General features: G+C 37.2%; 1 pseudogene; it reads left to right on the forward strand.

The window, feature by feature from the left end:
- Positions 1-666: 666 nt before the first annotated feature.
- Positions 667-27282, forward strand: LOC113770302 (annotated as a pseudogene).

Genomic DNA, 27282 nt, shown 5'->3' on the forward strand with positions numbered 1-27282 from the left:
GTGCCTCCTTGCACATCAACAACATACAACATTGAGTATGGCCTGCAATTTTTTTTTTCAAAAAGGGGTATCCTTTTTCTGATGTCATTTGAAGCCAACACACCCAAAAACGGATGCAAGTCTTAAACCAAAGAAACATGGGACAGATGGCTATTTGCTTTCTTTTTTAGCTTATCTTTGAGAAAATTGTCAAAAATTCTTTCAAGGACAAACAAGTAAATAGGAGTATTTTCAATACGTGTGTAGATTATCAAGAACAAAACCACAAACAGAAGATATTTACTTCGGTTGCATTGCAGGAGTAAAAACCACAAACGAATAGTCTTAAGTTTGATAACTATGTTAATTGTGTGTGTGTTAATTGTTGGATATTGCTCTTATGTTAACTGTGGTTTAGCATTTATATCTTGTTCTGTGCATAGGTGTGTGTGTCTATATATATATATATATATATTTATTTATTTATTTATTGAACCGGGGTTGTTCGACCGGTTGAATCTCGACCATTTTACTTCACCGGTTCAATTGATGGTCCGGGTTTTAAAACATTGCAATTCTCTGAATCTTCTTCTTCTACTTTTCTAATTTCCTTCCCAATTCCAAAACTGGTCCATCAGGATCCTGACACTGCAGCTCCAGCACTGTCTGCCCGGCTGTTCCGCCACTATGACTCACAAAGTCACAACCGATGCTCATATGAATTTGATCCGCCGATACTCATCCGCTTGTCTCGACCCCTTAACATCAACATTATCATCTACTTATACGGTATCAATCTTATCACTTTTAAAATGGTGCAAGACCATCCGAAACCTGGAGCAAGTCCACCCTCACATCATCCACAAGGGCTGCGAGCAGGATCCCTTTTTGATTACCCAATTTCTGTCCCTCTGCATCGCTCTCTCTTCTAACCTCTTCTACCCTACCGCTGTCTTCGAACGTGCCATTCAGCCCAATATTTATCTCTGGAACACCCTGCTCAAAGGCTACTATAGACATTCTTCTTTGGTCAATTCATTTTCGCTTTTCAATCGGATGAAAAAGTCTACGAATGCAAGCCCGGATGAGTATACTTTCCCGCCGTTGATCAACAAGTGTGCTAATGTTTTGGCCTTGAGGGAAGGGCAGGTTCTCCACGGGTCAATAGTAAGGTGTGGTATTGAAACTGATGTGTACGTGGGTTCCAGCTTAGTTGACTTCTATGGCAAGTGCAAGGAGATCAAGTGCTCCTGGAAGATGTTTGATATTATGCCCGTTAGAAACGAAGTCTTTTGGACGGCTATGCTTGTTGGCTATTTGAATGTCGGAGAGGCATTGGAGGCAAAGAACTTGTTTGATGAAATGACTAATAGGAATTTAGTATCCTGGAATGCGATGATTAGTGGCTTTGTTAGATTCAGTTATTTGAGGAGTGCTAGGGAATTATTTAATGAGATGCCCGAGAAGAATGCTATTTCCTATACCACTATGATTAATGGGTATGCCAAGGCCGGTGATATGGTGTCTGCAAAGATGTTATTCGAGCAATCAAATGAAAAAGATATTGTATCCTGGTCTGCCTTGATATCCGGGTATGCCCAGAATGGACAGCCCAGCGAGGCGATACAGATGTTTTACAAGATGCAGTGTAGGAGCGTCAAACCCGATGAGTTCACTATGGTGAGATTGATGTCTACTTGTTCCCAATTGGGTTGTTTGGAATTGGCAAAAATAATTGATTCTTATATGCATCAAAGCTCATTTGATCTCAAACGTGTTCAAGTTGCTGCAGCTCTCATAGATATGAATGCCAAGTGTGGGAACATGGACAGAGCATCAACCTTGTTTGAGCAAATATCTACGCATGATGTGATCTCATACTGCTCAATGATATAGGGCCTATCCATTCATGGGAGTGGTCCACAGGCTGTGGCACTGTTTGAAAGGATGCTAAAGGAAGGACTTGTGCCTGATACTACAGCCTTTACGGTAATTCTAATAGCTTGCAGTCATGCTGGTCTCATTAAGGAAGGTTGCCATTATTTTGACTCTATGGTTAATGAATTCTCTCTTGAGCCTTCTCCGAATTAATATGCATGCCTCATTGACCTTCTTGGTCGATCAGGAAAGCTTAAAGATGCTTACGACATTCTTAAGTCAATGCCCGTAAAGCCCCATGCTGGTGCTTGGGGTGCACTTCTTGGCGCTTGCAAGCTTCATTGTGACCTTGAATTGGGGGAGGAGGTAGCATGTAGACTAATTGAGCTTGAGCCCTTAAATGCTGGGAATTATGTGTTGTTATCAGACATCTATGCTGCTGCAAATAAGTGGTTGGGTTTCACTTTTGAGGCTCAAAATTAGGGAGAAAGGACTCAAGAAAATTCCTGGTTGTAGTTGGATATGAAGTAGAAAATCTTGGTTTATTGAAGTTACTTTTTCCACAAAGAAGACTGGGACTAAGGTCTTTAATCATTAGACACCAGTAGAAGCTCAATACCGAGGAAGATAGCCAGTTGTAGTTGAGTATGAAGTATAAAATCATGGTATAAAGACATTAGCTTTTCTAGAAAGAAGCTTGGGACAGAGTTCTTCATTCATTAGATGCCCTTAGAAGCTCAATACTGAATTTAAAATTGCTGGCTGCTAGGATTCAAAATATCAATTTTGAGGACATCTGTGACGGCCCCACTTCCCCCTAGGGCGTACCCCAGGGTTCAGCGGGTCGCCTGCCCAGCTCTCGCCGGGATTCACTCGTTCACTTCAGTCCTCAATTAAAATCGAAATAAATCACGGGAATAAATATAACGACGATCCAAAACTTAACGCAAAACTTATGTACATTACTATCTGAAAAGAGAGTACAAACATCGAATATACAAAGGTTCCCAGTTCACCACACATCCAGCCCGTGCCAAGCACTAGGGCGAGAACCATTACAAAACCAGAAACTAGTCTAGGCTATTCTAAACCGAGCTCTCGTCCTTGCTCGCCTTCCCCTGTTAAGGAAAACAAACTAAAGGGGTGAGCTAAAAGCTCAGTGAGATTCTATATACAAAAACAAGTAATTGAACAAGGACATTAATCATGTAATAACAAATAATCCAGAAAATATGTCCAATATAAAGCAATGATAATACATTCATTAAAAGGATACAGGCTCACAAGGAGCAATTCGTTCGTTCGTTCCCTATTCATTCCCTTATTCCTCCAATTATAAAAAAAATGCATCTTTGTAAATAAAAGCCCTCGTTTTTTGACGTTCGTTTGTTTATTCTCATTCACCTCCTCCTGGACGTTGGCCAGGCTTTCCCCCCCATCCGGACGTTGGCAGGACTCCGCCCATCCGGACATTAGCCGGACTTCAAGGTAATACTCGAGTATACCAAATGTTCACCCAGGTCACCATATCGCCCGACCGAGTCCGTTTCTGGCTCGAGTCGATCGGTAACAAGGGCAAGGGCTCAGTTCAGCCAAAAAGGCTTACATTCATGCGCAACTAGTATTTCAACATTCAATCACCGAAAATTTCATATTTATTTAAGTCGAGTGCGATAAAGTGCGCACTCACTTAGCAAAAGTTCATTTTAGAAATCATTGAAAACAATTAATATTTAATCAAATATTCACAAATAATCACATAGTCACAACAATCCTCATAGTCATAGAAACAAAACGTATATAGAACACTCACCTAATTAAGCAAAATAATGTCCAACGTATCCTCCCGGATAACACTCTCAATCGCCAAGAAACCCTAATAATAGCCAAGAGAAAATATTATAGTTAAACTGCTCCAAAGGTTAAGTGAACCAAAGAAAATCCGAATAACTACTGGTACAAAGTATAAGTATAGTTTTCTAGTCCTCGAGCATAAATTTAGGCAGCATGCCCTTTGTATTTTCCTATTTCCAACCATTTATGGCTTCATTCTTTTCCTCAATCAAACCCAAAGTTACTCACAACACAAATTCATTTCAATAGCCGTTCAATAGGCTCAAGACAATACAAGGACAAAAATCAAGCTAACAACAAGTGCGGAAATGAAGTTTAACAAAAGACAGATTTGACGGGTTCTTGCGGAATGAACACATCCGAGGCTACGCTTATCGGATTAGGGTCCAATTTATACCGTTTCGAAGCTAAGACAGAGAGCTACAATTTTTATGAAGACCACTTAGACCAAATCCCAGTGTAACCTAGTCAAATTCCCAATTCCCAGAACCAAATTCCAACTAATCGGCTAATTAACTGTACTACCTTTAAATGGCCATATCTCAGGCTACCAAAGTCCGTTTAAGGTGTTCTTGGAGGCGTTTAAAAGCTTAGACAGATTAGTAAAACTTTAATGTTTTTGAAAATGGCTAAATCAGCACGGATCATAGTGAATAAACACAATCAATTGAATGAACTGTCCAAAACGAATCACTGGAAATATCCTAGGGTAGCGAGGGTATTTTGGTCTTTTCACAGGCTACGTTGCTTCGATTGAGCTGAAATTTTGTAGGAACCTATAAAATACCATTCTATACAACTTTCATGTTTTATGCTAAGCCTAATTCGGCCTCTAACATAGGTCAAAGAAACCGGACAGAACTGAAATGAAATTTTCCAGAAATCTGGAATTTTGGGATTCAAAGGAAACTTTCTTCATTTCTTGCTTCAATCACTACCAAAGCCCCTTATATAATCTTAGATACAACATATATCTCCATACAACAAGTATAGGCAGCAAATACCTCAAATCCTAACTCATGTAACTCAAGAAAACATACACTATATCCACCCAAAACATGATAATAGCTATCATCCACCACAAATTTAAGGTGCTAAGCTAATTTAAACAAGATCACGAGTAAGAAATGGGGAAGTCAGCATCATTACCTTGCTAGAGTGACTACCAAAAGCAACCCTAGCTCTTCCTTCCAAAATTTCACCAACACCCCACTAGCTAAACACTCAAGGAAGGTTTTAATCGGTTTAGTTTTTTGTTTCCTCACTTGGATGATCCAATTTCAAGATGGATTGGGCAGCTCTCCCTTGGGTTTTTCTCTCTCTCTCTCTCAGCCAAGATATCAGAAAAATGAAGAAGAAAGGCAGCTCCAAGGTGATAAGAAGGCAAGGAAAAAAAATATCAACTAAGGGACCATAGGGTGGTGACACTTGTCACCACCAAAGCCATGAATTTTTCTCTTTCTTCTCCTTTTATTTTGGCCACAATTTTCGGTTATAAGGATGAGGATGAGAGAGATATTTTGTACAAATATCAAGGGTATGTGGTGTGACGACCCCACTTCCCCCTAAGGCGAACCAGAGGGTTGGCGGGCCGTCTGCCCAGCTCTCGCCAGGACTCACGCACGCACACTAACCCGGATCCTTCCGAAGAATAACCTAATCTGTTACAAAACAACTTTTCCCAGATAGGATCATCCTTAAATCTACATTAACTTCAGAGATAGCAGTAAAGAAGATAGCCAGTCGACGGCTCTTATACATCTCACGCGTCACCTCTAAGGTATAAGGTCGTACCAATCCGGATATATACTGTCACACACCACGATTACAACCATACAAGCCAAACATAATAATTAGGGTTTAAACATTTTCCAGCTTCAAGTGGCAATCCAAAATAACCAATACGTTTTTCAATTCACAATACAATACAACGGTAAACTGCAGTCTTAAGATTCAAGTACAAATTAAAAGAAATCAGCACTGCTCAGATTTCTCAAACTTCAAGACCTGTCAAGGAAAACAATTAAACGTGGGGTGAGCTAAAGCTCAGTGGTGCCCCAAAAACATGCAATCAATTAAAACAATTAGCACGTATTGATTCGACTAAAGTAAACAAATAGGAAGGCGATAATACCCAAGTGTACCTTAGACTGGTCGAGGGATTCACCCAACGACGTTACGTCCTGAACTTACATTATTATTATTGACTCGTCGAGGGATTCACCCAACGACTTTACGTCTAGCACTTGATTTATTATTATTGACTCGTCGAGGGATTCACCCAACGACTTTACGTCTAGCACTTGATTTACTATTATTGACTCGTCGAGGGATTCACCCAACGACTTTACGTCTAGCACTTGATTTACTATTATTGACTCGTCGAGGGATTCACCCAACGACTTTACGTCTAGCACTTGATTTATTATTATTGACTCGTCGAGGGATTCACCCAACGACTTTACGTCTAGCACTTGATTTACTATTATTGACTCGTCGAGGGATTCACCCAACGACTTTACGTCTAGCACTTGATTTATTATTATTGACTCGTCGAGGGATTCACCCAACGACTTTACGTCTAGCACTTGGATTCACAAAAAAAAAATGCTTTACACAAGTCACCACTCGAACGAGTAGTGTGGTAAAGTACACACCGCTCACTTCGATGGATCAAAACCAATTTTTGCGATTATCACACTTAAATTCAAGGAAGCACTTAATCATGTAAGAATAGAACAAACAGGGACACTCACCAAAAGTGAAGCTCAAAAGTCAAGCTGGGAATCGAAGTCCACGTCCTCGCTACACCCTAGAAATCCAAGTTTTAAAACTATAAATTTTACTAAACAAACTCTTGTTTTGTATATAAAAGGTTATCTTGTATAAAACTAATTTAATTTCTCGAAACAAATGAATCATTCCCTTGGAATTAAGGCTAGTAAAGAAATAAAATATCTCGTAGGGTTTCTTTAAAGGTATTTCCCTTCTAGAGGGCAAACTAGAATCAAATTAATTCAAACAAGTTTTCTTGTCGAACAAGTTCCCTTTGTCTTTTATTTGAAATTATTCAAATCTAATGTTTTTAACAATTTTCCTTTAAAACAATTGGTCAAGGATAATTTTGTGAAAAACTTAAAGTTTGAAAGTTAATGCAATTATTTATTAAAGGTGAAACACTAGTTTAAATAAATAAAAGAATTAACAAATCGGCAAGGTTTTAAAAGTCCCGATATCTAGATTTTAATATTAACGTACTATACTCAATGTATATAACTTGATATTAAGGCAAAGTATTCCCACAAGATTTGATTTAAAGAGACTTGAATTCAAAAAAACTAGAACGGACTTCACGATTCCAATTCATTTGCACATTATATTCTAAGTCGCCAATATAGCAAAAACACAATTCGAACATCAATTTCACTAGGGCTTTATCAATCATTAGCCCTAGGTCTCAACAGATTCAATTCTAATCGAAATCAACCAAAGGAAGTCCAAAGTATTAAAATAATTCCAAATTACAAATCGTGGACCTTCCAAATGCATTTCAACCAACCTCTTGAACAACTTCACCAAAAATTAAATTATTGCAAAACTACTCCAATGGTCAAGAGCTTCATCAATCATTAGCTCTTGACAACCAATACACACTTTCAAATACCAATTCATTCAAAACAAGAACAAAAACTACAACCAACTTGAGATCCGAATGATTCCAAGAATCTAAAATATCCATTAAACTTTTCACTTTTACTTGCTAGAATCACTATACATATAGATTATAATCTGTCCAAACCAAGCTAAAGTAAATAGTACACAAATCCAGCAATTAGACTCACCAAATGTCCCAACCAGTTCGGTCATGCTGGAAAATATTTTCCTTCAAAAATTTGCTTTAGTTCATGTTCCACAAATCAAACAATTATGAAAATTATACTGTTGTAGAATAGATTTTTAATACTATCACATCCCAGAAGACACTTTTCAGAGATTCAAATCACAAATAGGCCAAATATTCGATCCAAGTCAAGAATTCAGTTTCCTGAGGAAACAGGACATTCCAACAGGACAGCCTACTTTGAGGAATCACGGACAGCAGTACACATGGAGGAAAAATATGAAATTTCTACAAGACAAAGGCCCATGACTCTAGTTTCAAATGCCACTGACGGCACCTCAATCGGATTTTCCTACACCAAGATATAAGCATTTTACTGAGACTGGTCAGAGGAATCCGAAAATCTGGAAGCTCATTTTTCACTTGTGAAAAACTCCTTTTTCTCTTTTAAAACCATAAGACTATTATTCAAACCATCATACATGTAAGTATGACATTCATACCAGCATATACCAAGGCAAATAACGCTTAATTCCAATAAATTATTCCACCAAAAAGTCCCCATAAATCTGTCATCAGCTAAGATAAAATTTTCCAGCAATTGATAGTTTATTTATATAGCTTTTGTTCCTAGTTTTCTTCAATTCTTACCTCAGCTCAACATGCAAAAGGTGATTAGCAAGCCTCAAGCAAATCTTAAACATCCAATACGAAAATCTGAATTGAAATTCGAAAACAAAACTAATTAAATGCTCACTTCCTTCTCTCGACCAAGCTGGAATATTTTGCAGCAGAAAATTTCCCTCGGTTTCAATCCACAATTCAACTTTTCCTCAGATTTTCTTCCATTAAGCTTCACTTAATACTTAAAGCTAACAATCTATATGCAATTCATAACAAAATTTTCCATTTAACAGCAATTACAAATGCAAACAAACATGAAGTCTCTCGGCTATTCCAGAAAATTTCCAGCAGCTAAGTTAGACACAAATCTGGATTTTCTTCAGCTAAAACCTTGTATTAGGTACTCAAAACCAACATGCATGACTAAGTAGTGGGATTACTATCAGCTCTGGTTTAAATCAAGTTCGGACAGCACTACTATCATACACAATTCCAGAATTTTGTGCAGCTATACTCGGATGAGCTTGCGTGCAGCAGATTCTGCTTCATTTTTATTTTCTAGCGTAGTCCAGACTAATTAACTTCATGCACAGCTTAATCATCTTGTTTTCAGTTAACTAATTACATTTCTAAGCCCAGATTATCACAATCGAACAGATTTCAGCTGCATTATCCAATTAAACCCCTCGGCCAACCCATTCTCTTCACCAATCAGATTTCTTGCAACTAAATTTTGTCATCCAACCACGCAATCCCACATGCAAACCCTTAAACAACTTCCTCAACTTATAAACATCTAGACTAAGTCCGGAAATTACCTCAAATGAAGCTTACTCACGCAACCAGAAGATTGAAAATTTTCTCTCCTTTCGGCTTGGCTCACGCACGCGAAGATGGTTGGTCTGAGTGCAGTAGTTGCAGCTGTGGTGATTGTGGTTATATTGATCACAGATGGTTGAAGGTGAAGAATGACACCGCAGCTTTCGAGTGATGAAGTAAATGATGAAGCTTGCACGGTTATCTCCTCTCTCACGCACTCTCGGACAGAACAGGGAAGTTGCAGCTCACAACTCGCATGGCTCTCTCTCTGGTTCCCCTCGTCGATGATACCAAGGCAGGGAAATGTTGTTGTGAGCTGGGGTAGTGGAATGGAAATGAGTGGTGGATGAGGGAGGTAGAGTTTTTGGGAGGATAAAAGGGAATGCAGTCCGGCAGAGAGTGGAAATGTTCTGATTTGTAGAGTGGCCAATTGAGCTCGGATGATTGCATGGTAAATCCGAGATGGTGAAGGGCTAATTTAGTCATTTCACATTTTATCCGAATTTCCCCTTAAGTCATCATTCTTGATCTAATTCCACAATTTACCCCAAATGAAATTTGACTACTTACTAGTATGCTAATCTTGCAAAAATTCAATTATCGAGATTTTAACGTCCTAAGTGTAATTATAAAGGGTTTTGACCTAGACGTTTCGTCTTAATTCTAGTTTTCCTTAGCACCTATCGTCGTTAATACTTAAAATTAGTTATTGGAACCAAAAATTAAAATAAAAACAATGGCACACTCAACATCAAGAAAAATTACCTTTACTTGGCAAAAATTCAAATAATCTAATATCTTGCACAATTGAATTATTTGTAATCTAAAACAAATTATTTTTGCACACTTATTTAAGACCAGATAATAACAACGTTTATTAAAGATCTAAAATGTACATGCAACACGTACATATATGTATATTTATAATTTCAAGGTTTTTACGTTCTAGGCGAACCTAGTATACTTGTATCGATTTTATCTAGAATTTACCAAATTCATCTTATTGCTAAGGTTCCTTTTAACACTTAACATTATTAACGATTAAAACTAGCTATCGGAATTCAAAGAAATTAGTTGTTAAATCAATGAAATAATTTACCTTCGAAATATGAATTTAATGTAACTAAACTAGGAAATTTAATAGTTTAGCACAATTCTTTTATTTTGCACCTAAAATTTATTTCTACGCACTTATTTAAAAACAAATAGATTTAATGCTAAAATCTATTAAAGAATTATAAATGCAAATGAAATATGCACTAATATTTATATATATTTTTTTTTTTCGGGGTTCTCACATGTGGTGGTAAGGAAATAGTGGTCAAGTGGTGGGTTCAATCGGTAGTGATCGATACCCGTCGGTTCGGGCCGATTTTCTTAAATCGCGTATACTAGGTTTTTTTACCTTCTAATCACTAACTTATTATTATCACTTCTAATCATATAATATTTCCTCATCCAAAAGTCACTCTTAGCTACCAAATTCGATTCTCACTCGGTATCGAATAGTTACACTACGGATACGCGCGATAACCCTAACTTGCTCCAATTTGAAAATGAAAAGTGAAACCCTACTTTCTAGGTTCATTTGCACTTATTGTGGAACGATTGGGTGGTAAGGCTATTATAAAATCATAAGTTCCAAATAAAAGGAAGTTTAAAGAGAAACGTGAGGGATTTTACAATTTCAGTGATTAAAATTAGGGTTTCAATTAAAATATGAGGGATTTAAGAAAACCGGTTAGTCACAAGTAAATTAGGGTTTTTGATTAAAAATCTTAGGTTTTTTTTTTTTAGAATTTAGGGTTTAAAGAAGTCGGGGTATCACAACATCTGAGGTTTGTTCTGCTGGGAGTTTGGATATTAACACTCTGATCAGGAAGGGACATACAATTTGTGAATATTAAGTAGGTTATGTTTTCTGACATGATTAATCCGAGCAGGCAATCTTGTCAATCTGTGAGGGTTGCTCATTTAGCTTTATGAAGTTTCAGATAATGTCAAATATGCAAAGTAAATGCAGCTGACTACCGTTATGGCTGCCATTGCATTTAGTGACCTGGAGTTAACATTCTTTACTATTGTTTCTTAATCATTTTTGCTTTAATTCATGGTGGGAAGCTTTGATACTCTGATGTTAATATGAAATTATGAGCTGATGGATGTAAAACCCAAGAAAGCATGGAATGCATGGCCAACATGTTTCTGGAAGGTAGACCACTTCCTCAGAAATGCATTCATCAAGGTTTTGTGTGAGAACCCGTATTTCCCCTAATAATTTTCCTAGGGTTTTTCCCCTTTAATTGCATGTTTTCTGCATTTTCTGGCTTAGGAAATTTTCTTGGTGGATTTTATGAGTATTTATAGTTTTTAGATGATTTTTCTAGCATTGGGTAGTTTTTGAAAAATTACGGATGGATTATGGACGTGGGCCCCACTAGTGCGAAAAGTTCGGAAAAATTCGGCCAATAAGGTTAAGTTCCGGATACTGTGTAACATTTATCGGGTGTTAAGAGATAAGTAGAGAATGTGAAGTGATTGATGTGAGAGAGACTTAAAGGATAGAAATGCATTTAATGAAGTGCCAAGTGTCATTATCTCATTGGTTGGACTTTGTTGGACACTATTCACCTTTTTGACTTTTTTTTTTACCATTGAGTTAAATATCTCAAAAATTGACTAAAATTCACTCTTTCTTTCTCCATGTTGGCCGACTCTCTTAAGCTCAAGAAGGAAGAAAACTTCTCCAATTTTCAAGCCTCCAACTAGCTCAAATCTTCCAAAAACAATTGCCTAAACTAGTTTCTACTCCATAAAATCCTTCCATTAGGTGCTAGTAAGTTGTTTGGTGAAGTTTCTAAGGAAGCTAAGGTGTTCTACAACTCCCTCTCTCTTGTTTACTTGGTAAGTGGTGCTTACACTTCCTCCTACTGTGAGAACCCGTAAAACCCTAATATTTTTCCTAGGGTTTATTACCCCTTAATTACATAATTTTTTTGCATTTTCTGGCTTAGAAATATTTTATGAGCAATTATAGTTTTTAGATGTTTTTTCTAGCATTGGTGAATTTTTAGAAAATTAAGATTATCTATTGGATGTGGGACCCACTAGTGCGAAAAGTTCGGAAAAATTCGGCCAATAAGGTTAAGTTTCGGATACTGTGAAAATTTTATCGGGTGTTAAGAGATAAGTAGTGTGTGTGAAGTGATTGATGTGAGAGAGAGAAAAGAATGATAAGGATGCATTTATGGAGGTGACAAGTGTCACCTTCTCATTTGTTGGACTTTAAGAAACACTATTCACTTTCTTGACTTTTTTTGACCAAAGGTTTAAATATCAAAAAAATGCACAAAAATCACCATTTTCTTACCTCTTATGGCCGGCCCTCTCCTTGCAAAGAAGAAAGGAATTTCTTCAACTCTCAAGCTTCCATTTCACTCAATCTTGCAAGAACAAAAGCCTACACTAGATTCTATTCCATAAAAACCTTTCTTCTAGTGCTTGTAAGTGTATTAGTGAAGTTGTTTTGAAGCTCTAAGGTGGCCAACCTCTCTATCTCTCTTAATTTCTTGGTAAGTGATGCTTGAACACCCTACTACACCTAATGATGGTTATATTATGCTTAGAAGTGGCTTGAGTGTTGGATTATATGATTTATTTCTTGGTTTGGCTTGATTTGGTGAAGTTTTCCATTTTATGAGGAATTTTCTGGTTTCATATGATTTTGATGTTGTGGACTAGTATGATGCTTGGTAATAAGGGGCTTTGGCTCTAGTAGGTGTGAATTGTTGTTAAATGCAATCAATTTTGGATTTGGAATGAAATGTGAAAAGTTAGGGTTCTTGAACCCCTATTCTGTCCGAAATTTTAGGTCATAGCTAGAGGCCGAATTGGACTTTGCTCAAAACATGAAAGTTGTAGGTATTGATGAGTTTAGTGTGCCTGCAAAATTTCAGGGCAATTGGACTAGTGTAGAGTGAGTTCTGCCATTTTTACTGTTGCTGTTTTTGGTGCACAGAATGTCCGAACTGCGATAGTAATTGCCTGTTTGGACTGGTATTGGTTTGGATTTTGAAGTTGGTGTCTTCTGAGGAAATGTATCTGGATGTCTTAGCTAACTTATGCCTTTGGAATTTCGGCATTTGGACCTGTGTAGGCTGAGATTGACGTATTACAGTTTTCTGTGTTTTGCAAACCTGTTTTGGTGATTCTGGTTTAGTGTTTGGCACTTTTGACCTAGTTGTGCTAGGATTTGTACTGAGAGGCCTTCTACATTGTTGTAGCCCTGTTTCATAGCTTCGAAACGGTGGGTCTTACACCCCCAACCGATAATTGTAGTGAGAGTTGTGCCATTACCGCATTATGACGTCAAAACCGGTTTTCTTATCAAGGCCAACATTAAAGCCTTTCTTAATTTCTGGTTTGCTTTCATGCTTGTATATGTTTATAAAACCCTATTGGGGTTGTGAATTGGTGTTGTTTATGGCTCGGTATGGTTTCTTGTTTTATGATATTGTGAGCTATGGAACGGCTCTTGACATGAAATGCTTATATGTGTGTTGTTGGGTTGTGATTGAAGAAAAATAATGAAGCCTTATGGCTGGAAAATTTGGTAAACACAAAGGGCATGCTGCCCGAATTTTTACTCGAGATTTAGAAAACTATATTCTCGACTTGAGTAAAGGTTAAGTATTTAACCCTTGAATTTCCATGCATGAAACCCTATTGGGCGATAATTGGTTTGACTTTATGACTCGTTATCGAGTCTTATGGTATTTGTTTACATGTTCTAGGGCGTGACGATAGCTCACGACATTCTCCTGACGGAAGTGCATGAAATAGCACTTAATTGATTGGTGAGTGTACTACTCACTTGTGTGCTATTATATGGCTTCGATATTTGAACTTGAGATGTTGTATGTTAATGGATTGATGTGAGAGTGTACTTTATCACTCTCACTTATTGTTTCACATGTTATTGAAAAGTTATTGGAAAGTTATTGGAAAGTTATATGAACTGATATATGAAATGAAATACATGACTTGATATCGATTGGACAAGTATCCAACGACTACAAATGTTATCATTGAGCTCAACCCCATTGGTAGTTGATTGAATCGAGCCGACAAGGGTTTGGTCGTGACAATTAATGAGCCTTGGGTAAAGTTATAAGGAATCTTGTAGTATGAGAGACTCTTGATTCCGGTATACTCGAGTAATACCACAGTGCAAGTGTTTGGAGTGCGGGCCCGGTAGGGGGATGTTTGGTGGAAGGAATGGGAGAGAAGAGGAGTCTACGGTTGGTTACTCTTCAACATTGACGGAGGGTCAATGAGGTTGGATCAAGAATGGAAGCGTGGAAATGGGCTCTTGAGAGCCGTCCGTATCCTTTTATCGATGTGTTTCATTCCTTAATTGTGTACTTGAAATGAAAGGTTATGCTATATGCTCTTAGTTGCTTATGTGGTAGTAACTCACTGGGCTTTAGCTCATCCCGTTCCATTTGTTTTCCTTACAGGGATATAATTACTTTTGGGACTGATTTGGATAGTCAATTGCCAAGTTGAGCTAGTGTAAATGGCATTTGTTTAGCTGGTCGAATGAAACCCTATTGTGTATTGGGTTCATTTTCTTTGATTGGCAAACCGAGTATGTATATTCATGATAGATGGTTTTTGGCATGACACTATGGTTGTAAAAGTTGAATTTCAATGTATATATGCTTGGTTGATGTTTGGATGAACTTTGAATCGATTTGGATTTCAAACGGCAAAAGTTAAATTTTGAAGTCACTGGACTGAATCCGGCCAGGAATCCGGCCAGAAACTGGCCGGATTGCCGGCCGGATTGGGAAGGATTTTGGAAAAAATTTTGAATTGCTCTCGGCCTTGTATCCGGCCGAGAATCCGGCCGCTAATCCGGCCAGATTCCGGCCGGATTCTGACGTGTCCGTTACTGTTCATCTTCGGCTTTGATTTTCGTTTTTTTTTATTTTGTGATTTTGACTTGTTTGCGTGTTTTGGTATGTTCCGGAACGTTATAGAACGATGTAAACTGTACCATAGTCCTGGCGAGAGCTGGGCAGGCAGTCCGCTAACCCCTTTGGTTCGCCTTAGGGGAAGGTGGGGCTGTTACACCTACACTTAATGATGTTTAATTTGTGCCTAGTGGTGGCTAAAGTGTTGAAATTTGTGATTTATATCTTGGTTTGAGATGAATTGGTGAAGTTTTTATTTTATTGATGAATTTTCTGGTTTAATGTGATCATGATGTTGTGGTTATTTATGATGGTTGGTAATGAGGGGTTATGACTTTGGTGGATGTAAATGATAGGAAATTGCAACTAATTTTGGGTTTGGAAGGAATTTGAGGAAGTTAGGGTTTCATAACCCCCTTTTCTGTCCGGTTTTGAATCATATGGTTAGAGGCCGATTTGGCCTTTACTTAAAACATGAAAGTTTTAGGTATTGATGTGTTTGAGGTGCCTGTAAAATTTCAGGGCAATTGGAGTAGTGTAGAATGAGATATGTCGATTTTACTGTTGTTGTTCTGGGTTGATCAGAATGTGCGAACTGCGCTTGTAATCGTCTGTTTTGACTGGAATTGCTTTGGATTTGGATGTTGGTGTCTTCTGATGAAATGTAGCTTGATGGCCTAGCTATCATATGCCTTTAGAATCAATGCATTTGGACCTGTATAGACTGAGTTGGACTAATTACAGCATAGTGTGATTTGTAAACCTGCAATTACGGTTCTGGTTTGGTATTCTGCATATTTGACCTAGTTGTGCTAGGATTTGGACTGAGTGGCCTTCTACATTGTTGTAACCCTGTATTTTAGCTTCGAGATGGTGGGTCTTACACCCTCATCCGATAAGCGTAGAGCATTTTGTGCCATTACCGCAAAAGGAGGACGAAAACTATTTTTTTGTTAAGGTCACGTTAGTGCATTGTTGAAATTTCTGGTTTGCTATTATGCTTATATATGCATGTGAAACCCTATTGGGGTTGTGATTGGCGTGGCTTTATGACTCGTTATCGAGTCTTATGGTATTTGTTTACGTGTTCTAGGGCGTGACGTTAGTGCACGACGTACTTTGGACGACGGTGCATGAAACCTCACCTACGTGAGTGGTGAGTATACTACTCACTTGGATGTTTATAATGTGGCTTTGCTATATGTGATTGTGATGCCTTGAAGGCTTGTTTGGCTATTGGAAATGATTAAGGTGAGGGTGTACTTGACCGCCCTCATCCTTTTATCTTGTTAATGACTGTTTAATGTTTCACTGTAATACTGCACTTGCTATTTGGATATTGAATTCCATTCATGGGATATTGTTTGGGTGTCGGTTGGACGAGTATCCAACGGCCCTACTGTATTACTGAGCTCGACCCCGTTGGTAGTCACTTGAATCGAGCCAGCGAGGGCTTGGTCGTGAAAATTGACTAGTCACGGGGACTGAAATAGGAATCTTGTGGTAATGAGACCCTTGGTTCCGGTGTACTCGAGTATCACCTAAAGCTACTGCTTGGAGTGCGGGCCCGGTTGGGGTATGTTGGGTGGAAGGAATGGAAGTGAAGTGAGGTCTACGGTTTGGTACTTTTAACATTGACGGAGGGTCAATGAAGTTGGATCAAGAATGTAAGCGTGGAAATGGGCTCTTGAGAGCCGTCCGTATCCTTTTACCGATTTGTTTTGCTTCTTATTTGTATACTTGAAATGAACGGTTATGTTTAAGTGATCTTTGTTGATTATGTGATAGTTGCTCACTGGGCGTTAGCTCACTCCGTTCCATTTGTTTTCCTTACAGGAAAATGATCATTTTTGGAAGATCATACTTGTTGGTTGCCAAATTGAGCCATGTATATGTCTATTTTGAATAGCTCTTTGCATGAAACCCTAATGTGTATTGGGTTCATCTTTTGATTGGCAAACCGAACATGTGTATCCATGATGAATAGCTTTTGACATGCCAATGTGGTTGTAAATGTTGAATTTCAATGTATTCATGTTTGGTTGATGTTTGGTTGGACTTCGGAACGATTCGGCTTTCAAACGGCAAAAGAAAAAATTTTGACCGAAGAGCACTGGACTGAATCCGGCCAGGAATCCGTGTGAATGGCTTGTTAGAGTACTTCACTGCACAGATGCTTTCTGTAAAGATCCCACTAACATCATCTGGCAATCTGGCTGAAAAGCTAATTCTCGTGTTCCGGTTCCGCATAGATTTCTTGTTCCTCTTGTTTACTGCATTTTGAATCTCCATTTCTTTAGTAATGCTGCCGCTCTCCGATTTAATTTGCTGCATCAAGAAATAATGCTGTAGTTTTTCTTTTTCTGTAGGAAGAAATATAGGCGTGTAGTTGCTTCTTGGTTGGCTGGAACCTTTAAAGCCAAAGGGTCATTCCTACTACTTCGGGACTTGATGGAAGGAAATGGGCAACAATAATCAGGAGAGCAAGAGGGGCGGGAGTGGGTGTCATGTTATTGTGGACCCTAGAATTTAAGACAGGGCACGAGCAGGGACGGAATTCTGAGGACGGAGTGGGCATAGTAAAACAACTGGTATTGTTTGGATTTAGCTTAAAAGAAATACTAGGCTTTTCTTTGGTAGGACATGACATGTGAACTGACTTACAAATACTTTTGGGAAATGATGGACGTCTCAAAACCTGTAATTCTATAATTTGAATGTCAATAAAAATCAGTTTTTCATAATTAGAGTGATAATAAAAAGATTGTAAAAATAGAATTTCTTTTTTAAAAAAAGCAGGGCAGGGTGTGATTTAAGAGGGATAGAGGGACATTGAAATTCAGAACCTTTAATACCCGGAGTCTTAGTTTGAAGCAATCTTTTCTTTCTGTGCACAGGTAATCAAATTATTTGTAAATCCCTTCAGTGCATTAAAACAAAATTATACGTAATGTTAGTTGATGACGTCGTTGCCTTATCAAGAGCCAAGGTTGAAGGATAGGAAAAGTAAACTACCCAATAGGACTATCAAATTTTGAATCAACCGCATAAAATGAAAGGAAAAAGTCGAAAAAGCATGGATTCATTCTTTTGTACACCAAAATAAGTCTTGCTATCTCTACGGATATTTGCCAAAATAATTGAGAGATAAAAATGCAAACATTGAAGTGGGAGGAAAAATTTAGGGCACAATTATGTGAAGAAGAAAGGAGGCCAAATCTATTGAGAGGAAGCCAAGCTCGTGAGGCATTTTGAGTAAAGATGGAAGGACCAATTTATCTTTGTAGACATCTTTAGGAGGGAATGCAACAATTGAATGAGGTTAAAAATTGTTAGGACAATTTCTCTGCATCCTTTCCAGGGCAGGCAGCAAAGTAGAAGGGAATAGAGGAAATACATTTACAACAGTCTCCAGTTTTGTTGAACAACTAAGTAACAGCAACTGTGCCAGCCAACATTGGTGAAACATAATGCCCCAATTCGACGAAGGTAATATCACTGAACCATGTCCTAAACTACATCTAATGATTTGTCATCTAAGGTATATAAATATAGTAAGAGCCAACTTGGGAGAGGTATGCACAAGGAACTTATGCATGCCAAGTGTTTGTAAATTTGACTTAGTAGACGAATTAAATGACTTGGGAAGTTTATCGGCATATAAAATAATAGAAAGAGCATGAAGGAAATCATTCTTGCTTTTTTCATTCTTGTTGTAGGATAGCAGTGATACCATACAGTTTAGAATGTCTTACTGGCTGTAGATGGGCGTTCACATCATAGTAAACTGACACATATAAAGATAAAAGATAAGTAAAGATAAAAGATAAGTAAAGTGAGTCATTATAAATTATACGAATGAAATAAGGAGTACAACAAAATTCTACCAGGATTACAAGGTATCTGAGTGCTGTCTGTAGGCAACACTTCAGTGCTGTCTGTTGTACTGTTGACTCTTTCTATTCATTGAGTTTGCTTTCAAATCAAGTTCAGCCCTATGTTCAGATCGTCTCTTATTTGACTAAGGATTGAAAGCATGTCTGCTGTATTCTTTTAAGAGGAATTTTTCTTTGAACTAATTCGTAGTAAGTATGAACTTAGGCTTGGAACTTGTTACCGAATGGGTATTGCTGGGCTGGCAGTTAAATTGTAGCTTCAGGGCTCTTGTATTTTTTGAAAGCTAATAGATACCTCAAGAAGGGCCAAAATGCAAATAAATAGAAGTGCCATGCTAAGGAAATGTTAATATCAGACATACAAGTATGCTTGAAGAGCTTCATTTTGGCAGAAGCTAATTTTAAATGTCTTTGTCTTGAGTTTTCCTTCAGTGTGTCAACTCTGTAGGTGGTGACTTTGAGGTGAAAACCAATATTTGATGTCTGCAAAATGTCTGTTGACCAATTCATAAAAGTGGACTCAAAAGTAAACACAGTGTTGCTTGTATTAACTTTACTAGTAGTCCTTATTTTAAGTTATATCAAACCATTGTCCGACCTAAAAGTAGACGAATAATTGTTTTATCTGGTGCAAATCTTTCTTAAACCCTGATAGAAGCAGGGTATATTTGCTAAAGGACCCTCACTTACTGTTGAGCCTTTTGTCCTCTTGACTTATTGCATGGTTAATGAGCCTTTTATCCTTTTGACTTATTGCATGGTTAATGAATTAAGTATCAAATTAGTACTATTCCTTGAAATTGAAGTTAGTTTTTTATTTTTTAATTTAAATATCTCTGCTAATGGGTTTTCTATTACTTCATCTTAGCAAGGTGAGTGATTTGTTATGGCTGTGAGTCACCATAAGGAATTCTTTGTTGACAGGCTGAATTGATTGATCCTGCTCTAAAAGGGACTCTTAATGTTCTGGGATCATGTGCAAAATCTCCATCTGTTAAAAGAGTGGTTTTAACATCCTCTATAGCTGCAGTTGCCTTCAACGGCAAGCCTCATACTCCAGACATGGTGGTTGATGAGACTTGGTGGTCTCTTCCTGAATTTTACAAGCAAACGAAGGTCTGTAAATGTCACTTTCTCTTGCATGAACTTAAACAATTACTCTTGATATACTGGCATGTCTGCTGTCATGTATAGCAAACACCATTGCACTGTGTTCCATAAGCTTTTGTTTTACTTTCCTGTTGGCCTAAACTATAGATATGGCTCAGAATATAAGATACTTGAGTAGCAAATGCTCATAAACTCTCTGTAGATAAAGTGCATGTCACTAAAATAGGTTTACATGTATCACATCATAATGCCACTGAAAAATATTCAAATATGCATCAACTGAAACAATTCTGTTTGTGTGATTTCTTTATTTCTGTTATATGAGAAGTTGAGATGTAGGGCGCTTTCAGCATTGGAGAGTCTATTTGCTTTAAATCAGATACTTTTTAAACCTTTTAACAACCATTGATAAAAGGCCATGTTTTCATGACATCTGATGGATTCTTACCTTAAGACATTTAAGGCTGGTGCCACAATATTCATTTGTCAAAGTTTCAGGATAATTACTTCATCCTGTTTGCAATTGTCCATTTTAACTGGAGGTGTAGTTAACTGGACATCTAGTTAATGCATTAATATCTGTGACTTTTGTATAAACCTCGGATTTAAAAGTCTCGAGACAAAGCACACATGTGAAAGCAAAAAATGGATATTTCAAGGAATTTGGTAATTGGTGATATTTCACCTGTTATGGCAGGCTGTTTTCTTGAACTGTGTAAAAGGTACATGGCCAATCAAAAATGATGGAGGAAAATTTCTTCAGTTCTATGTCGGGTGTTCTTTCTGCCCTCTAAATGATAGGTGATTGGATGATATTAAGCTTGGGCACACTATAAACTACTATTAATTAAAGATTTTACTGAAAACTGAGCAGAGTATGATGGCAGTCTAGAACCAGAAAAATCTGTTGACAGGAAGAACTGAATCGTGTAAGCTACAAATGAACTAAAAGATATCAAAACTCCCAGACACGTAACTTAGGTTGAGCTAGTGAAAAGCCAAAAGGTGAAATTTCTGGAGAAAACCCAAAAAGGATTTTCAGATTCCCTAGTTTATAGCAAATTTTTAAGTATCTAAAGCTGTAAATTTTACAACCAGACCCTGAAATAAGTAAATCTATATAACCCTTAGCATCCAATTGTATACATGTTCCTTATTCAATTCTGTTTAGATTTTCCATCATTTTGATTTTGAGCTCATTATGGTAGGGTCATTTGCCCTACTTTAGTGTCCTAGTTATGGATAAGTAATTGAAAATTACTTTTACTGCTCTCTTCTAGCTGCTTCCACTATGTCTTGAATATCATCAATGAGAAGTTTTAGATATTTGAGATGGCCTCTCTCTCTCTCTCTATCTCTCTGCGTATGAACACTGACTAACTTAAGGAACCTCTTTTGGGGGAACCTTCTTTGATGTAAATGCAATTGAGAAACAGGCACACAGTCAGAGCCCTGTGTTCGTCGCACTACTTGGGAGCTTAAGGTTCATGTTTGTATAGGAAGAGAGTTCAGAACTCGTTTTGTGTGTGGAATTCTTATTATTATTTTTCCTAGTGGCCTAGTTTTTGTTGGGCTCTGAGAGAGCCAAATTCGGGGAGAATTTAACCATGAACTAATATGGGAACCACAACCATGGGCTTGACACCACATTCAACCCAAAACCTTAAGGCATTGGGTCTATGGATCATTCCCACTTATATGTTTCTCATTCTACTCATCTCTTTCCGATGTGGGATATTGATTCACACTTGATATCCCAATAATCTCCCCTTCAATTGTGAATCTCTTCCACATCGGACCTCTTTCCCTAGCCCATCCACTCCATCAAGCCTACTTCAATCTGGAGTGTACGATTCTTGCTCAAGAGCCCACATGCCCTTACCTCACTGCAGGTCTGCATGATTCTTTTTTTTTCCCCACTCTTATCCAAGCCATGCCTTACCACTCCTACTGGCTTTTTATCCTGGAGTCACTGCCCAGCCGAAACATCGACTCTGATACCACTTGTTGGGTTCTGAGAGAGCCAAATTCGAGGAGAATTTAACCATGAGCTAGAATGGGAACCACAACCATGGGTTTGACACCACATCCAACCCAGAACCTTAAGGCATTGGGTCTATGAATCAATGTCATTTCCCAAAAAGTGTTCCAAATTTAGTTTGCCAGATCAGATGCTTTTTCTGTCTGATGGCTAACAGGAATAGGATTGAAATGGACGATGTTTCCCATATTTTTTCTGGATCTCCTCCGGAGTTGTCATCCTTAAATAAAAAAGCAATCATCTCTACTGGTGGTTTGATAATTCCAATGGGAAAGGGTACCTGTCATAAAAAAGAGGAAGAAAAACCAATGAATGCTGGTATAAAGCATCTTAATTTTGCCTCTGCTTTAGTCAATACTGGTATAAAGCATTAAAAAAGGTACCTGTTTCCATGAAATAATTGTCTAGTTCAACCCTTCGAATCGTTCTCCTATATTTCTCTGTATCAGAACAAGAAGTTCCTATTGTTTACTTTGCCCAACAAGGTAAATCTATTGTTTTATCATCTTTAGCTCTGATACCAGGAAAGTAATAGAGAATTGTGAAAGAAGTAGAAGGGAGAAAAGGGGGGAACAGCAAAAATAGAAGAGTTGTGATAACTTATCATTCAGATCCCTAGGAAGAGACAGATTTACTTATTGGCCTAAATACCCTTATTACTTCTAACAACATGCACTTTGTATCAAAATAGCTTCTTGATGCATGTTGACATTGAACCCATGGCTAAAGTGTCTACATAAATTTTAGAACTTTTAGTTGAAAGGAACCTTTTCCTGATTGAAGGACTTGTGTCCCAGATTATTAACTACCTGAAATTTCTGTCCTTGTATGGTTGCCAGACTAATACTATGTGATGCCAGAAGCTCAATATTACAATTTTTCAATTGAAGTACTCCGATAAGCGTTCCACAAAATTTATGTAAGAAAGGAGAGAAAGCGCTCATCTTCTGGATTCTGGGTTGCATAGAATGGAACTTGGAAGCTAGATTACAACTGAATGCCTCACCTTGGCTTTAGCTATAGTCATGTTATATTGTCTTGTCAGACAAGTCTATGTTTGCTTGAATGGAGCTTTAATTGGTGCACTCATTTTGTCCCATTTGTGTCTGCATGGTATTGTAATATTAAGGCAAGATGTAAAGGAAGAAATTTTTTGTATGTCTAATGATATGTTTTTATTGATTAATGAATTAGTCTTAGATAATTACTTGGTTATCTTCCATTACCATTTAGTAACTGTTGTAATTTTGTTTTCATGTCCAATACTATACTAGAATAGCATCTTTTACCACTGGCCTGTTAAAGCATTTTAGACAAGTACCAGTTCTCTGTGCTGCACAAACTCATCAGAGAAACCCAAATTAAAATTTTCATGAGATTTGAAGACAATTAGCTCATGACGCCTCCTAAATTGATAGAGACATATAATCAACTGTTAGCTAGATAGTCCAAGTAGTTAACATGGCTTTTGGTGTGATTTAATATTCATACTAAACATTATATTTGATGCCGGTATTTTTTCTTATTATTTTTCTTCCAGTTATGGTATGTTCTCTCAAAGACATGGGCTGAGGATGCTGTCTGGAAGTTTGTAAAAGAGAAAGGTTTAGACATGGTAACGATAAACCCAGCTATGGTGATTGGGCCTCTGTTACAGCCAACACTTAATACCAGTGCTGCTGCAATTTTGAATTTAATAAATGGTATGGACATCATAAAATTATGAACTCAATTAATTTCTTGGTATATGTTCTTTTTGTTGGATCAGTGCTTATTTATTTTTTGGTGTTACAAATGTGTATGATCTTTTATTCCTTGATTATGCTTTTAAGGGCAAGTTAGTGGATCGGAAAAAGGCTTTAAAGCTGACCTTTATGGTGCTAATGATGCCACTTTGCAGATGGTGGTGAAAATAATGCAGATACAGATGTTCTCAGAACATAGAAACTGACTTTTTTGTTCTTCTTCTTCTTCTTTCTCTTTTCCTTTTTTTTTCTGAGTTTTTAACTTAGCCGTATAACTTATCTTTACTTTGTCTGCCTATACTTACTCATATCTACGGCCTAGAAAACATATTTTCTTACATTTGAGTCTAAGTTGAATAAAAAAAATTAAAATACATAAAAAATAAAGAGGTGATGGTAACATTCTGGATAATAATTAATTAATAGTAGCGGAGTACTTTTGATAATATTGGTTGAGCATTCTATGGCCTAGTAGAGTTTTATGTATCCCATGCTGTGAAAGTTTACCATACCAGCAACTAGTTAGCTAATTACAAGGAGTGCCTTAGATATATATGAGAGTGTGGGGACAATTTTAATCAAGATAGAACTTCTAAATCTCTGATTCAATTGAAATGAACTTGAGAATTTATGTAAAGGGCCAAAGCACCCTTGAGGTGGCCTACTTATGTACTTAAGATTAATGTGATATGGAGTTTTGCTATATTGCAAAGCCTTTCATGAGCTTTCTGCTTCTCTCATGAAGTTGAGTTTCCCAAGGTAGATGTCATGGTCATTTGGAGGTTAAATAGAATCTAATATGTTTTTGTGCGCAACAGAAGGTGTTTCTAAAATGATATATGTCTGTGTATTTGCTCATTTTGTTGATCTTTATTTGTTGATGCTTTTCTGGTTGAAAATTTTTGGTTCTTTTTTGTTTCTTGAAAAAGTTTGTTTCAATTGGCTAGTTTTCTTGAAGGGATGTTTTACAATTACCTTGTACTGATGTTTTACATTGTTTAGAATTCCTGATGATTTCTTAATCAAGTATTGAAATACATGAAATATTAAGTAATCAGTATAAACATGGGTATGCTTTGAGCAAATGTTTTTCCTTCTATTTTTCTCTTTGCTTGATTATGTTCATTTGTAGAGAGAGAAGAGATGGTGATATGAAACATTTCTTTTGTGTGATTGATATTCTGTGCATTCTAATCTTAGACTGATTCATGTATTGACTGTCATTGAACACTTCATGTAATTTTCTTTCTTCCTTTAGTTTTTATAATTTATCAGTCTGTTTTGTTGATTGTTTTCTTCTACACTGAATGCAGGTGCAGAAACATTTCCAAATTCTTCTGTGGGCTGGGTTGATGTCAAAGATGTTGCTAATGCACATATACTAGCTTTTGAAAATCCATCTGCTAGTGGAAGATAGTGCCTGGTCGAAAGAGTGGTACACTACTCTGAAGTTGTGAAGATCTTGCGTGAAATTTATCCTTCCTCAAAACTTCCAGAAAAGTAAGTTCAAGCTATGTAATTTAGATTTGACATGCATTTGGAGATTTACATTTGTGACATAGGATTATATCTGGAATTTTCATGCATGTCCATGTGCGTCTCGGATTTTTCTGTCAGGATCTATTATGCCTTTCATGATTTGGCCCCTTGTATAAATCATGTTTGGGACTCCTAACTATGATACATCAGGTGTCTGCAACTAATGCCAGAATATATTTTAGGAAACTTTTTCCGTGGATAAGTATTTCAATTAACATTGTTTGCATTATCTGGATAAGTTCAGTGTTTCGTAAAAGCTTAAATACATGAACTTACCGCCAATTGTGTTTTGGAAGTTCTTGTCAAGGATTCTGTATGTTGAATTGACAAGTTTTTGAAGCTTTTGCTATTTGAAATCGAATTCAGTTTCAGAACGTTCAGGAAAGTTAACAGTAACTAGATAGTCAATTTATTAAGTACTTCAACTAAGAAATCTAATCCTCGTATTTCTGGTTTTGTTCTTGGAACCTTCACTCTATGGATATGTCTTTCAGATATTAGAAAATCTTTTGGATTGAGCATATCAGGTCACATGATCATGTTGGAATTTTCATTTGGCTTGCAATTGGCTGTTTGATAACCTACTCTGATGTAGGTTGCATTCTAAAATTTCCTCTTGCTTCACTCCTGAGACCTGTTCTTTATTGGCGCGATCTTCTCCCCAAACTTGTGGTTTTTCTGTCTTAAATGTGCATATTCATTCCCAAATCAATACAATGAAATCAGCTCAATACTTTGCCTTTCATGAAGACTTCTAGTCTAGATAGATTCTTACTAGAAGTCCTGTGAATTGATAATGTGTACATGACTACCATGACATCATTATAGTTTTTGTCCACTCGTGGTAAGAGCATGCATTAGTTATTCACAAATATTCAGAATTCCTTGAACACCAATCTGCATATGTACTAAGCTAGTATACTGGTTTTCTACTAATTGTTGAACCAAGAAAAGCGTCTATGCCTAGCGACCTGATTTGGTAGGATAGCAGATAGATGTGTTATTGAACATCAGGGAAATTTTTGAGGTGGCAAAAGACATGATGGATGGTCAGTTTAAATTGTTGATGTGCAAGTTTTGACCTTTCTTCATTGCAGTCAGATTTTTTACCCTTGTGACCGTACCTTACTTGGAATCATGTCTAAATGGTGAGATATATACATAATATGTGAAGTTGAGCAAAATTTTACTGCATTTTATTCCTTTAGTGCTTTACTTGATGTTGCATTGAGTGGATAAACATTCTTCATATGATTTGTACAAGAAGATGTCATGCCATGTAGTAATTCCTTTAAGGTTAATGAGATTCACGCACCATTTTTAACATCTTGTGCATCCCCTACTATGTATTTTGGCTACTATGCCTTTCAATATAGCCTAAAGAATGTAGAAGGGGTGTGCAAGCTAAAAAGGGTGTGTGAGTATCGTTAACCTTTATTCAAGCATTATGCTTACAGCAGTACATATTCTGTACTAATGGCAATGAATTTTCCTGTCCATCACCTGCTGTTCATTTAATTTGGCTCATTAAAGACTGATGAGGAAGTAAAAAACATCACTTCTATGAGCGAACCTTTACTTGACTATTGCCCCAATTCAACACTATTTATTATTTTTATCAATCCTTTGATGTTTTTTGGTGAATAACCTTTGTAGGTGCGCTGATGACAAGCCATTTGTGCCGACGTACCAGGTTTCCAAGGAGAAGGCAAAAAGCTTAGGTCTTGAATTCATTGCCCTTGAGCAAAGCATCAAGGAAATAGTTGAAAGCTTGAAGGAGAAGAACTTTTTGGACTCTTCTGCTGCACTTTGAATATCGCCCGAAACATGATAAGGAACATCGAGAGTTGGTAGCAGTGCCTATTGAAAATATGTTTTCCAAACCCCTATATGTACCAAGCCTCTCTGAGTGGCGTTACATGCATCCACAGAGATTTAGAATCTACATATGAAACAATAAAGTACTCGTCTTTTTTAC

The sequence above is a fragment of the Coffea eugenioides genome, chromosome 1 (genome assembly GCF_003713205.1).
Source record: "Coffea eugenioides isolate CCC68of chromosome 1, Ceug_1.0, whole genome shotgun sequence".
Taxonomy (NCBI): Eukaryota; Viridiplantae; Streptophyta; class Magnoliopsida; order Gentianales; family Rubiaceae; genus Coffea; species Coffea eugenioides.